The sequence below is a fragment of the Impatiens glandulifera genome, chromosome 4 (assembly GCF_907164915.1).
Source record: "Impatiens glandulifera chromosome 4, dImpGla2.1, whole genome shotgun sequence".
NCBI lineage: Eukaryota > Viridiplantae > Streptophyta > Magnoliopsida > Ericales > Balsaminaceae > Impatiens > Impatiens glandulifera.
The window spans coordinates 16,341,293-16,355,287 of record NC_061865.1 but is presented as its reverse complement, the minus strand read 5'-3'; the positions used below and the strand labels follow the sequence as shown (position 1 = coordinate 16,355,287).

The following is a 13,995-nucleotide window of genomic DNA, read 5'->3' as shown; positions in this document are numbered from 1 at the left end:
GGATCTTGTTTCCTCTTTAAGTCTTGAACTGGCTGGACGATGATGATCCAACGTCTTTTCTTGAAAAATTTTCAACCAAGGTGTCTTTGATTGCTTCGAAAATGTCTTCAATTCCGACATCACTTTGAGCGTCTTGGAGATAATCAGATGCCATAGTTGAATCTGATTTGTTTGATTTATTATCATCTTCAAATTTAGACATAAAGTTTTTCTTCATTTCTTCAATGTATGCAGATATCATCTAGCTTTTTGATAAGTTCTCTGACCTCATTCAAAATTTTTTGGAGATATAATCAAACGGGGACGGTGCTTCAGCTACTTATCGTTTTTCTTCATACATACTTATTTGCTGGTGTAGGAGGTCCATTGTCTCCTTCCCGAATCGTTCATTTGTTTCCTGATCTATTCTCATTATTTTATCCCAAAATTTATAGTGAGATGATCTAAATAGACAAGGAATGCCTGTTTTGGTATAACCAAATTCAGGAATCCATTTCCAAATCCAGGGAATGGAAAATTCAGTAAAAAGAAACATGAAGTTATTCCTTCAATATATAAATTAGCTTCTTGTTTTTTCAGAAGCTGGGGAGATACCTCGCTCCATTTATCAAATAGGACCTTGATTTCTTCTGGTAAAACCTTTGAGCTAGGACCAAAACAGTAAAACCAGTCTATGAACTAGTGGGGAATGTCTCCTCTATAGACATTCGCACATACCTTGATGAACCATGAATTATATTTATTATTCTCATAATTTAGTGCCTTATTGAAGGCATCACAATAATCCCAATAATTAAATTTGATTGTCGTTGTTTTATTAAACGGTAATTCTCTTTCTTTCATTGGGGATATTCCCCAATCTTCGAAGGAAATTGTCTTTTTTATTATTATTTTGCTGAAATTATAAATTTCTTTGTTTGCGCCAGAGAAATGTGATATTTCACATGACCCACTTTGAATAAATATTTGTTCATAAAATATTTGGGTCTTATAAGTCCTCAATGGTGTGGATGTATTATCCAAATACCTTTGCATTATTTTCCATGGCTCACTTTTCCATTTGAGAACTTTTTCTTCTAGGAGAAATATAATTTCTTTATATTCATTTCTCATAAATCCAATATTATTAGATTTTGATTCTTCATCTCCCAGTATTATGGCGTACGTTGGATTGTCCTTTTGATTGTCCGTACTTTGAGAGAGATCCATTGCTATCAGCTTTTGTTTACCATATTGAGATATGATCTCTGGTGTTCTGCCCCGCCCTCTTCCTCTAATAGAGAAAGATCCTCTTCCTCTATTAGAGAAAGATTCATAACCCCTTCCGCTCATTCCTATAAATTTAAAAATTCACGGGTCAAGAAATCAGGAAGATTATTATTTATCCATTTTTTGTATGTTATTTCAAAATCAAATGGGGCTAAATGAGTTTGCCATCTGGCGAACATTTATTTTGATACATCATGTTTAAAGTCTTTCTGGAACATGAATTTAGTTGCATTGCAGTCTGTTCGTATAATAAATTTTTGATTATATAAATCAATTTGGAATTTTAAAACACATTTGACTATTGCAAGAATTTCTTTGGCGACTGTCGCGTACTTCTTTTGAGAATTGTTCCATTTTCCTAAATGGAATCTGACAAGATAGACTTGTTTTGTTTCTGGATCTAGTTGAGTTAATATTCTTTCAAATCCTATATCAGAGGCGTCAGTCTCAATTACCTTTTCCCAATTTGGGTTACTTATCATTAAACAAGGAAGTACCTTTACTTTATTTTTAATTTTTTTAATAACATCTGTATGATGGTTTGACCATGGCTTTGGATTTTTCTTCAGTCTTTCATATAAGATTGATGTATCTTCTGTTAGATTTTTATAGTATGGAGCCACATAATTTAGGCTGCCTAAAAATCTTTGTAACTGTGTTTTATCAGTGATTATATTAGAGAATTTTTCCGCAAATTCTATGTTCCTATTAATAGGAGTAATATTTCCTTTTTCAATGATATGACCTAAAAACCTTATTCTTGTTTTGAAAAGATTCATTTTTGGTTTAGAAATTACTAATCCATTTTGAGTTATTATTGTTTTGAACATATTTAAATGTTTAAAATGGGTTTCAATTGTTTTTGAATAGACTAATATATCATCAATGTAAACAATTATAAATGTGCTATAAGGATTGAAGATATTATTCATAGTTTTTTGAAATTTGGATGGAGCATTTTTTAATCCAAACGGCATAACATTCCATTCATAATGTCCTATAGGGACATTGAATGTTGTTTTATATCTGTCAGATTTCTCAATCTGAATTTGCCAATATCCTGATTTTAAGTCAAACTTTGAGAATATTAAACTATCATATAGCCTATCTAATAGATCCTTTTTATTAGAAATTGGATGCCTAATCCATTTTAATACCTTGTTAAGGGTTTATAGTTTATTACTAACCTTGACACGCCTCTTTCGATTTCTGAATGTTTATTTACATAGAAAGTCGTACATGACCAGGGTGATTGTGATGGACTTATTAACCCTTTCTGTAATAGCGCATCTATCTCCTTTTTGCATAATTCCAGATATTCTGAATTCATTTGGCAAGGTCTTGCCTTTGTAGGAATATTCTTTTCATTAAAAGATTCCTCATATGGTAGTGAAACTATATGTTTCTTTCTATCCCAGAATGCATTAGGATGTTCATTACAAAAATCTATTGAAAGTTGATCTTTTAGTAGAGCTATTTTTTCTTGTAATTTAGGATTTTCTAGTTGTTCATCTATTGTTATAAGACTTATTTCTTGTTTTAGAAAATATATTTGATCTTGTTTGGCTTTGATATGATCATATATACTATGTAACATTTTAGTAAATGGTTCCACAATAAATTCTAGAAAAATATCATGTTTCTGGAAAGTTCATATAATACCTTTATTATCAATCATCTTAATAGGGTAGATGGTGTTTAAAAATGGGGTTCCAAGTATGACCTGATTTGATATATCTTTAGCAAGTATAAACTTTGAGGAATACACTTATTATCAGTACATATATAGGCTTTTGGCAGCTTATATTGGATTTGGAGTTTATCCCCACCTGCATGCCACATGGTATGGCTTGTTTTATGAAAATACCTAATAGGGATTAGTCCTTCTTGAATAACATTTAAATCTGATCCGCTATCAACAAGGGCAGTAAATGACCTTGTATAATGATTATCTATTGGGAGAGACATTTTTATGTGCCATTTTTGGGATTTAACCATTTCTATTGTGGATAAAAAAATTTCTGAGAAGATATTTTCTTCAATTTTTGTTTTGTTGTCATTATATTGATTATTTTCGTGAGGTTTATCCTCAAGCTTAGTTATCCTAGACTCTTGTATAATATTCTTCTTTTTTAATATTTTAATTTCTTCCTTTAAATTATTAATTTCTTTGTAAAGATTTGTGAGAGTTGTATTCTCTTCTTTGTTTTGAATCTTGTGTCTAAGTTGATTCATTACTTCACTCATAGTGTAAGATTTATTATGATTATTATAATTTAACCTCTTTTCTTCTGCCTCTTCTTTTTTAGAGGATGAAGTTCCTTCTTCAGAATTAAACTGATCTATGATCTGCATTCTTAATTTTGGGTCTTCAATGGCTTTTAATAATTCAAAAGCATGATTTGATGTTAAAACATTAACTTTCATATCTGAAAATTGAGATATGATTCTATATAATTTTGATTTGTCAATATTTTGATCTAGGTTATTTGTTTCTATTTTAGGACAATTCAATCCTGATCGACAAGGCTCACATTCGGGGTCTTTTGAGCTTAATTCAGAAATATTTTCATTATCTAGATCATCTATTTCAGAATCACTAATTATTGAATCTGAATCAGATTCTTCAGATTATGAGTTTTGTAAAGTTTGGATTATTAATCTTTTTGTGTCTTCTGGAATTTCAAGATTATTAATTTTTTTCTTTGTCCAACAGTATTTTGATGTGTGTCCAAATTTTTCACAGTTGTGGCATTTCCTATTATTTTTGAAATTTTTTGACTTGTTTTTAGCCTTTTCTTCCCTCCTCTCATGTTTTAAGTCTGAGTATTTTTTGAGTGGTTTTCTATATTTGTGAAACTTATTATATTTCACCATTTTCTCTTTTCTAGATGTAGGACTATCTATACCAAATTGTTGGCAGAATTGACCTAATTGTTGTCTTTCACTTTGACTCTGTCTTTTAATTTGTTGGTTTAACCTTATTTCATTACATAAGGCTACCCCTTCTTGTATACAAGTATCTATTAATACCCCATATGTATAGGTTTCATATAGTATCATCGAATGACTCTTTTTGAGGTTTCTTTTGACTCTTTCAGCAAATGGGCTAGGAAGGTCGTCTATAAATTTTGATTTCCAATGTACATTATTACATTCTGGGAGTTCCATAACTCTACTTAGAAATGTATCTTTATACCATCTAAAATCTGAAAGTGTCTTACACCTTAGATTTTGTAATAATGTTCTAATTGTATCACTATAATCACTGAACCTTCCCGTGAAGTGCTCAATGATGTTAATCGCTAGCGTATAAACCGCATGTTCAGTTAGACTATTGTTTTCTTGTTTTACAGTGTTAAGAATAGAATCTCTATTTTCTTGGGAAAAATAATTATCCCACCAACTTTTTAATTGTCCAGTAAATCCAACAACAATCATTGTCGCTATTGTTTTATCACTATTTTTACTATTTTTACAAACTCTTGAGTACATTAACATCCTATGTACTGTATTATAAATTTGTTTGTTTGAATATCCATCAATATTCCATTCATATATTTTGTTTCCCGAATAACTAATATCAATTGTATCTGTGTATTCTTCATGTAAAACATCCATTGGTGTTGGTCTATTATAGTAAAATTTACTCTATATAGGCTTATCAGCCCATTTATCTATTTTATTAATCTGATCTCTATTTTCCTTGTCTAAGGTCTTAATACTTAGCTTGCTAAATTTTTCTTCAAGAATTTTTTCAAATTCTTGCATTGGCCTTAGTTTTAAATCAGATATGATTGGAGGTGGTTGGAAGGTTGGTAAGGCTTCTTTTTCTTTTGGGGTTATTTTTAACGCACCTGGTTTGATTTCATTTATTAATTTTATTAATTTTTCAATTTTATTTTCTATGGATTGTAATTGTTCTCCTAGAATATTTAGGAACAGACTTGTATAATTTTGTTGTTCAAACATATTATTAATATGCTTGCATGTTATTGGAAGTGTATCATTTTCAATTAAATTTTTGTATGGCGCGAAATTTATAATTTTCTCTCCCTTTTCAATATGGAAAGGTTGTTGAGGTGGATATGTCCCTAAATAGGTTTTACCTGATTCTAATTTAAAAGTTCTTTCAATTACTGAAATATAATTTTTTTACATAGGTGCTTATGAACCAAGAGGTAAAAGGGATTAAGCATTTTTAACCGTACATAATTCATAAAATTCTTTTTCGAATTGTTTTATTTCTGAAATATGAAAACTTTCAAAAAACCATTTTCTGAATTGGGTATTACCCGGATTTTTGAATTCATTAGAGATTATTTTTCTGGCTGGAGAATCAGTATTGAAGTCTATTTTGGGTGTACTAATCATCTAAATAGAAAAGTCCATGTCCGACATTGTCGGTTCTGGTCCATTTAGGGTTTGTGTATTGTTTTCCCTAACAATATTTTGTCTATTGATATATAATTTTTCTGTAATTGGAGTTGAATCCTCTGAAAACGTTGTTTCCCTTATTTGAGAGGTGGATGCCCTAGAAGGATATTCGACCTTGTAATCTAATGGTGAGATATATGATTTAATAGAGCCATGTCTTTGTATTGGACATAACTTTAGGTTTGTGTCTTTATATATATGATTATTGTCTATTGATATATAATTTTTCTGTAATTGGAGTTGAATCCTCTGAAAACGTTGTTTCCCTTATTTGAGAGGTGGATGCCCTAGAAGGTTCTGAACAAAACACCAAACAACCCAAGATACACGAGTATCACGAGGCCGAGAAAGAAGGACTAGAAAAGGGAGGGTCTTCTCATTCCCCAAAAGGGGAGAAACAAGGAAAATATGAGGAGAGCGAGAGATCGACGAGGTCTATTTTTGAATCAATCGAAGCTTTCAGATTTTGGGCGATTGGAGCTAGGAATTAATGTTGGTTTCATGATTGACTGGAGTATCATACTTGAACGATCCATACCATTTCCCATGTTTCGCTACTCGTATATAGGTACTAGTGTTTTATTTTTTTAGATTTAGGACCATGACATAGACATGTTTAGGAACAAAATTATACAATATTAGACACATGTTTATGCTTGGATTACCTTTAGACGCATCCCAATGATTGAATAAACAAATAAGGTGTAGACTAATATTTTTTTTAATAGTCAAAAGTTTAAAGTAAATACTATAATGTGACAAGCACGTGAGATATAGAACGGGAGGCCTTATTCACGTGTAACCAAACATCGAACCATGAACATAATTTCTAAAATGTGTTTTAACACACAAACTACTTTTCTTTCTTAATTTCTCGAGTTGTAAATTAAGTGATCACTCTAAAAAATTTAAAGCTAGTCTAAATCGATGTTTTAAATTCATTCTAATCAAGACTACCATTTTGGTTCTTCGTCTCACTCGAGACTCGAGAGGAATATGAGTTATGGTGCTCGACTATCGATCAACGAAAACCCTTCTCGGGAAGAGTCGATTTTTGACATTACAATTTTAATACCAAAAAAACATTTTTACAAATAAATAATTAATAATACACTCTACAATAATTATAAAATAAAAAATTTATTAAATATATTGGTATACGAGTCTAAATAATATTTATAAATTAAAAATATATATTACTTAATTAAATCATAATTTTCATTTTTCAAAACTTATTTTCCTTCCTCCAACAAATTTACAATTTAACTCTCCATGTATTTATATTCCCTATAATCTAAATATTTTCATTTTTTTCTCCAAAATTTTGGAGGTATCTATTCTCTTATAACTTTCTCTCTGATTTAGGTTGGAAGTAGATCGATATGAATAACGCAAAAATGTTAAGTTCCACAAATAATTATAACTAAATAAACTTATATGAAACAACTTATAGAAATTTGTAGTTGAGGCGTGTTGAGCACTGTCCTAAGAGATATTTTTGCCTATTCGAGTAGGTTACTCTTGCTTTAGGATTTTAATGATACTCCCTTTCAGAATTCAACAACTCATTTTCGTTAATGCCGCAGCTTAACGAGTCTTAGAGATGATTAATGCCGCAACTCATTTTGTAATTTAAACGCTGTAAATTAATTTCATAATTTAAGAGATGATTAAATGAAAATAATAATTTAGAAATAATTAATATTAATATTTATCCAACCATTTATTCTCAAAATATAAAAATTGAATAAAATCATATTCATCTACAACTATAAGATTTGTTTGTATAAGAAAGGGAATGTCAAACAGATTTTTGACAACTAAATTGGTTGGTTTCTATAAAAAGAAAAATTACATTAATACTCAATTCATCTTATAAATTACCAAAATATTGTTCTAATTCAATCAACTAATAATTTATATTACTTATTTTTTCAAACAATTATTGTAAAATATCCAACAAAAATCTTAAATAACCACAAAACGAAATATCCCATAAAAAGTATGAATAGCAACGTGAGATAATGATGAAGAAACATGGCCGACTTCAAGAAATGTTTGAAATTGAAATTGAGTGCCAACTAATTTTCAAAACATAAAAATGTTAAAATAATAATTCATTCACACTTGACACTATTCCTATTCTTCCCAACACTAACTATAAAAACCCACAATTTCTACTCAAACAATCATCTTCTCCAAACAAAAACCCATCAATCATCTATCTGCCTCACTCATTAACAAACCAAAAATGGCCAATTTTGCAGCCCAATTTCTAGTCGCCATGGCCACAGTTCTTGCATTTGTATCCATGGTGGCTGCACAAGATGCCCCTGCACCAGCACCTACATCCCAAACTGGCGCCGGTTTCACCTCATCCATCTCAGCAGGAATCATCTCTGGTTCTCTCCGCCGTCACCCTCCTTATGAAATGAGACCTTCACCGGAAATGGGTTCCTTGTGATATTTAATTTCATCAATATATATATTGATTCTGAGTTGTAATATTTTTATTCCACATTAATAATAAAAAACAATATAATTTTCCATATCTCCATTATTAACAAAAGAATCATCATCAGAATTAAAACAATTATAAGAAATGATCAAAAAAAGGCTCAGAGAGTTGTAAATTGTGAATCAACAAGCTCTTAAACGAAGCTTTCTTAGTTTGATGGTATACTCAAAACATCATCGCCTTCAATCGATCTAACAAAAACAGGCCTCAGTCGTTTAAAAGATAGATTATCATCGTCAAAGAAAACCCTAAAAAAGGTTATTCAGATGGTACGGACAATATCAAACATCACTGGCCTAACATCAAATCTCATATTCGCTTCACATGGAATTAAAAAATCTATTAAAAAAAATGAAGAAGAGTTAAGAGAGATGAAATCTAAGAACTGAGATGGCAAGTGAAGGTGTTCATAACAGTGAAGAAGAGATAGGTGAATATAAAGATGAATTAAGCTAGACGATGAGACAACAGAAACCCTAATTTAAGAAATGACGGTATTCTTGGTCTATTGGGCTTAAGTCTTTATTTTTTTTTTATGGATCCAGTTTCAATCTATTTTATATTAGTTAGGCTAGTTTTTTTTTTCTCTTTAAATAATACTATTATATTCGAAATAATATTAAATTTATTTTTAAAATTTATTATATATAAAGTATACACAACAAGAAGGTAATTAATTATTTATTTTTATCAGGTTAGCATTGGGATATTGCATTTTTTTTTTTTAGTTTAGGTGACATTCTTTTATTATTTTTAATATATCTTTTTTATAAAAAAAATGAAATTTTAAAAAATAACATGTTATAAATAGAAAGGTTTTCTTAGGTGGAACAAATATAAGGCAAGAAAATCTTTCTATATCACTCTTTAGAAACCCACACTTGCTTATATAACTCATGTATATTCTATAAATTATGCATACTGTTTTTATAGTATGTTTCCCTTGCATATTCATATCTTTATTAATGAACCAAGTATGATCTGTTTCAAAAAGACAATTTGTTTTCTAAGGTACCATCTGTTTTCCAAAGGCTAATCTGATCTGTTTTTCAAACAAGGGTCCCTTTTCTAAAAGAGCGGTCTGTTTTATAAAGAATGAACTGTTTTATAAACAAGGGTCTGTTTTCTAAACAAGGATCTGTTTTCCAAAGTATGAAACGTTTTATGGAATCATTGTGAACAATGATGTATGAATATTGACGGAATGGGAGGAAGGCTACGCAGGATGAGCTCTAGTAGTCTGATTCCAAAATATGTGTTGGGGTTTCTATTGGGACTGGACTTCTGGGACGAGCTCTAGAAGATCCTACCCACACAGACATGTGTCTAATCAGGTTGTGGACTTTAGGGATAAACTCCAAAGAGTGCCCTTCCAACCATGTGCTCAACATGATTCATAACTTTCAGGATCAGCTCTGAAATGTAAAGGGTCAGTATGTGCTCAAGGATGTTTCTGTTCTAACCCTTTTATAAATTGTTTTACAAGTCAGTACATCAATACAAAACAACTTTTACTTGTCTTTTTATATTCTCTTTAAACATGCTTGCTGGGTCTTTAGACTCACTATACTTGTGTGGTATAGGTATACAACCATAGCAGTCTGTTGTCTTATGAAGGGAGGGTGGGCAGGGTGCAGGGGAGGTGTGTGTGTGGGAAGAAGGACAATCAGAAGTTCAAAGTACTTTTATGGTCTAGTACTTAAAAGACCACTGTTTTTGTATTATGGGACCATCTTTTATTTGTTTTTGATGTAAAGGGCCGGTACTGTTTTCAAAAGGCCAAGTTTTGTGATTCCACTTATATATTTATAACGCTTCCGTAAATTTTCGGTTTTTTCCGCCTAAGTATGTACGTTTTCAAATATTTTCTCACTCGGTCTAAGTATATTAGGGGTGAGGGGTGTTACATTTTAACTTTCTTATATGCTTCTTTCTATTATCTTCTTCAATGGATACAAATTTATCTTTTTAAGGTAATTTAACTGTCTGTAACACCAAACTAAAATTTAATTTTATCTCAAAATTGATTGTACTGTATAATTATTAAAGAATATGTTGCATTTTCCAGTCCAGTTGGGGACAATAAAAATTTGGTGAAATATATAAGTTTTTGAGGTTGTTGGACAGAGAAAATGAAAGAAGGAAGTGGATACATATTGTTATATTTTAGCGTTTCATTATAAATCAAACTCAGATAATTATTCAAAATAATGATTCTGATTATATGAAACAAAATTAATTTCCATTAAAATTGATACCTTATTTGTAGAACTTATACTATTGGGATCGATAATTTTTACAGCGTTTTGATTAAACCATTCAATTGAAAGTGTAAATTTCTTCCACAATATTGCAATTCTCTTTCAAAATACACACAAAAAAATTTAAAATATTTGTATTCAACCAAAATCAAATTCAATTCCTACTTATTAATCATTTTCAAACAAAAATCCTACTTATTATTTATTAATAGGTCTTATTAGGTGTACAATTAAAATATTAAAATTATTTTTGATTAATAAAGTATAGAAACTCATTTTAATTAGTTTATATAATAGATGTTATTGTCTTCAAAATTAAACCCATTGAATAAATAATTTATTGGTAGTTACCTCACATAATATAATTGTTCTCTATTCCCTCATTAGCTAATAATAAAAAAAAAAATCACAATTAAAAAGTAACATGTACTACATGATGAATGCCTTAGTCTAGCAATGAATGAAGAAGGTAATCATTTGATTGGGTCAATCTTTTTGAACTTATGATCCGATAGTTGCAAAAAGAACCACCACTAAGTAACAAATACTACATATTAAAGAATTAAAATTTCTAATGAGTTTCATAATTGATATTTCTAATGAAGTTTAGGTTATATTATTCCAGAATTGATATTTTTATTGAACTTTAAACCTTCAATTAATTTTCTTTAAATGTAAAATAATAAATTGTTATGAAAATTATTGTGTTTAATTTAATATATATATTGAACATAATTTAATTTGGTTAAATAGATATAACTAATAAAATTTAGTTAAACTTGATCAACATCTAAATCTAAGAATAACATAAAAAGAGAATAGGAACATTTAGAATTAGAGAATTGGTAGGGCCGCGCAAACGCAGCCCCTCAGCAACAAATAATGACGTAGATTCAACCACAATGGGCTGATCTTAGATAAGCACCCTTTCTATGTGCAATGAAAGTCACTGACCTAGGCCATAAGCCTTCATGATCGCCCAAATACCCCGTCCAGGTAAGTAAGTATTTCCTTTGCCAGGCCCATCATTTTATATTACGTGAATTATGAACCAATTCTTTTATCTCCCGATGTGGGAACAAATACTCGTAATATTGCTTCTTGTTTCTCACACCGCCCTCATAAGATCAGAAGAAGGGAGAAAAAACTATGACTTTGCTGCTGGTTCTTCTTGGTGAGATGATAACAAGGTAAAGAGTTATTTCATTTGTCTTCTCTTAAGAAGTAATCAGTGTTTGTTACAAAGGAATTTCAGTGATATTGATTTTAAGTTCAGTTTTTGGGTTTTCTCCTGGAAATGAAATTAAGGGTAGTTCTAATGTAAAAGTTCTTTGAATTTGCAGTCAACTAGATTGTTGTTGCATTTACTAATAAACTCAAAGTGGGATTGTTTGATGACGATTCTTATCGACTATCGATTCGCCCAAAATGATGAAACTTCGGGGAAAGCCTGAAGTGATTCAAAGTGAAGCTTAAGGTTTTGTGCATCATTAGATTTTAGGAGGTTTGGCTCAAAATAACAATGCATATGTCCTCTAGGGTAGTTCATTCTATAGAATCCAATGGTTCAGGTAACTCTAGCTTTCAATGTTCATGGGATTTTTGAATGAGTGGAAATATGATGCAATTGTATGGTTTATGAATTTGTTTGATTTGTGAATATGTTTTTGCAGAATCTAAGTTGTTTAAATTACTTTCTTACTCTCAAATCCTAAATGAAATGGGGAAGGGATTTGAATGCCGAATGTAGTAGATATGCACCCTGAAACAGGTGATGTCTTAATTTGACGGTGACTGCAATTGTAATGAACTAAACCTAACTTTGGTTGAGAAACTATTTGATAAAGTATTCCTGCCATATATACTTTCTTCCCAAAAGGAACCCTTTTTCTTTGCCTGGAAGGTATAACCAATTTGAGCGGCTGTTCATTATCATAGAGAACATGAATTTCTTCAAATGTCCATAATGCAGCTCACTATCACATATCTTTATCTTTGGACTCTAAGAAATGCTGAAAAGTTGAGAGCACCAAGGAACTTCAAATTTGCACTTAACTCTGCGTGAAATATTAAAGACTACTTGCCATAAACCATTTAACATTTTCTTTCAAATCTTCCAAAGATATTGTAGTGACCAAATTCTGCCTAGTTTTAGAAGTTTATACACTAAATTTAGTGCTCACGCTTTCTTGAAAAAAATCAGCATAGAAGGAACCCAACAATGGTGTTTTGGTGGGAAATGTGTGAAAACGTAACTTAGTGATCTAAAATTGTATCAGTTACCCATCTGGGTTAGAGCATCTTAAAAAACAATGGAGGTTTATTTGAAGAGATTTTATTGATAAAAGATTTTATTGAGATCAATTAAACTTTTTCTTATAGCATTTTTTTCATGTTGGTTGTAGAGCAGTGTGTAAACTTGCTTCATATCTACGGTTGAGCAACTGTTAATTCTAAAATTTAAATAGTTACCAACATCTTTTTAGTGTTCAAGCCAAAAATTTATTCAACCTATCTTTATAATAAAGCAAATATTAATGTCATATAACTTAAATAAAAGAATATGTTCCTACTAGTGAATTCGTTTTGGAACAACAGTTCATTCATTTAGTCATTGTTAAAGTTATTTTTAAAAAAAAAATTGTTTGATAATTGATTTTTAAAAATCAGTTTTCTGAATTAAAAATACCAAAATATCCTTATCGTGTATGATAGAGATGTCTGGATGGTTGATTAATTTTCAACTAATATCAATGGAAAACAAATAATAAATCAATTTCAACCTGAAAATAGAATTCTAAATGTGACATTGACACTAAAGTTTAAATTAAACTAGATTATAATCCTAGTTTCTTTAACTTAACGGTAATAAAGTGTGGATATTCTCAACTTACTTAAGGTCATGAATTATGTGCTTAACTCGTTTTTCAATTTTTACTTTAAAAAAAGTTGGATTATATCAGTAATATTCTTTTGATTGTGTTTAACTCGTTGTCCTATTTTTATTTTTCAAAAAATTAAAATATATCAATTCGGCACACATCTCCCGCCTCCATTACACAAAACAGATTTGGGGTCTTCCATTGCTAATAGGCCTTTTCCTACCAAGAAAAAACTGAATAAACACACATGTCAGATGTCAACCACGATTCTTCCATTTTTTTCTCTATTTTGTTTGATGCTATCAATTTCCCGACGCTCCTATGCGGTTTTCTAAAAAAAAAAAAAAAACTCTACTTTTTATCTATTTAACATAATATTTTTCAAGTTTTTTTTGTCATCAATAATACTCTTTAAACTTTATATAATTTCATTAAATTTGATGCAAAATGCAAAACTATTTATTTAAAATAATTAATTAGGTCAAAATTACTTCTCCTCCAATCTAAGGAATATTATCTATTTATGTGATTAATTCACATACAAGATATGATTTATATATTTAATTTTTCAAATAAATATTCTTCAATGAAATAAAATTAAATTATAAACTTATAAAAATATTCTTAT

General features: G+C 30.0%; 1 long non-coding RNA gene and 3 other non-coding genes across 4 annotated transcripts; 1 reads left to right on the top strand and 3 right to left on the bottom strand.

Annotated features, from left to right (window-relative positions):
* Nucleotides 1–8,320: 8,320 nt before the first annotated feature.
* On the bottom strand, nt 8,321–8,406 carry LOC124937174. Its single transcript, XR_007099284.1, has one exon. It is a non-coding gene; the product is annotated as a small nucleolar RNA snoR116 (small nucleolar RNA).
* A 20-nt stretch (nt 8,407–8,426) lies between these two features.
* Nucleotides 8,427–8,521, bottom strand: LOC124937180. Its single transcript, XR_007099290.1, has one exon. It is a non-coding gene; the product is annotated as a small nucleolar RNA snoR117 (small nucleolar RNA).
* Nucleotides 8,522–11,330: 2,809 nt separating this feature from the next.
* On the bottom strand, nt 11,331–11,489 carry LOC124937224. Its single transcript, XR_007099330.1, has one exon. It is a non-coding gene; the product is annotated as a U1 spliceosomal RNA (small nuclear RNA).
* Nucleotides 11,490–11,530: 41 nt separating this feature from the next.
* On the top strand, nt 11,531–12,259 carry LOC124933560. Its single transcript, XR_007098996.1, has 3 exons — nt 11,531–11,675; nt 11,829–12,056; nt 12,159–12,259. It is a non-coding gene; the product is annotated as an uncharacterized LOC124933560 (long non-coding RNA).
* Nucleotides 12,260–13,995: the final 1,736 nt, after the last annotated feature.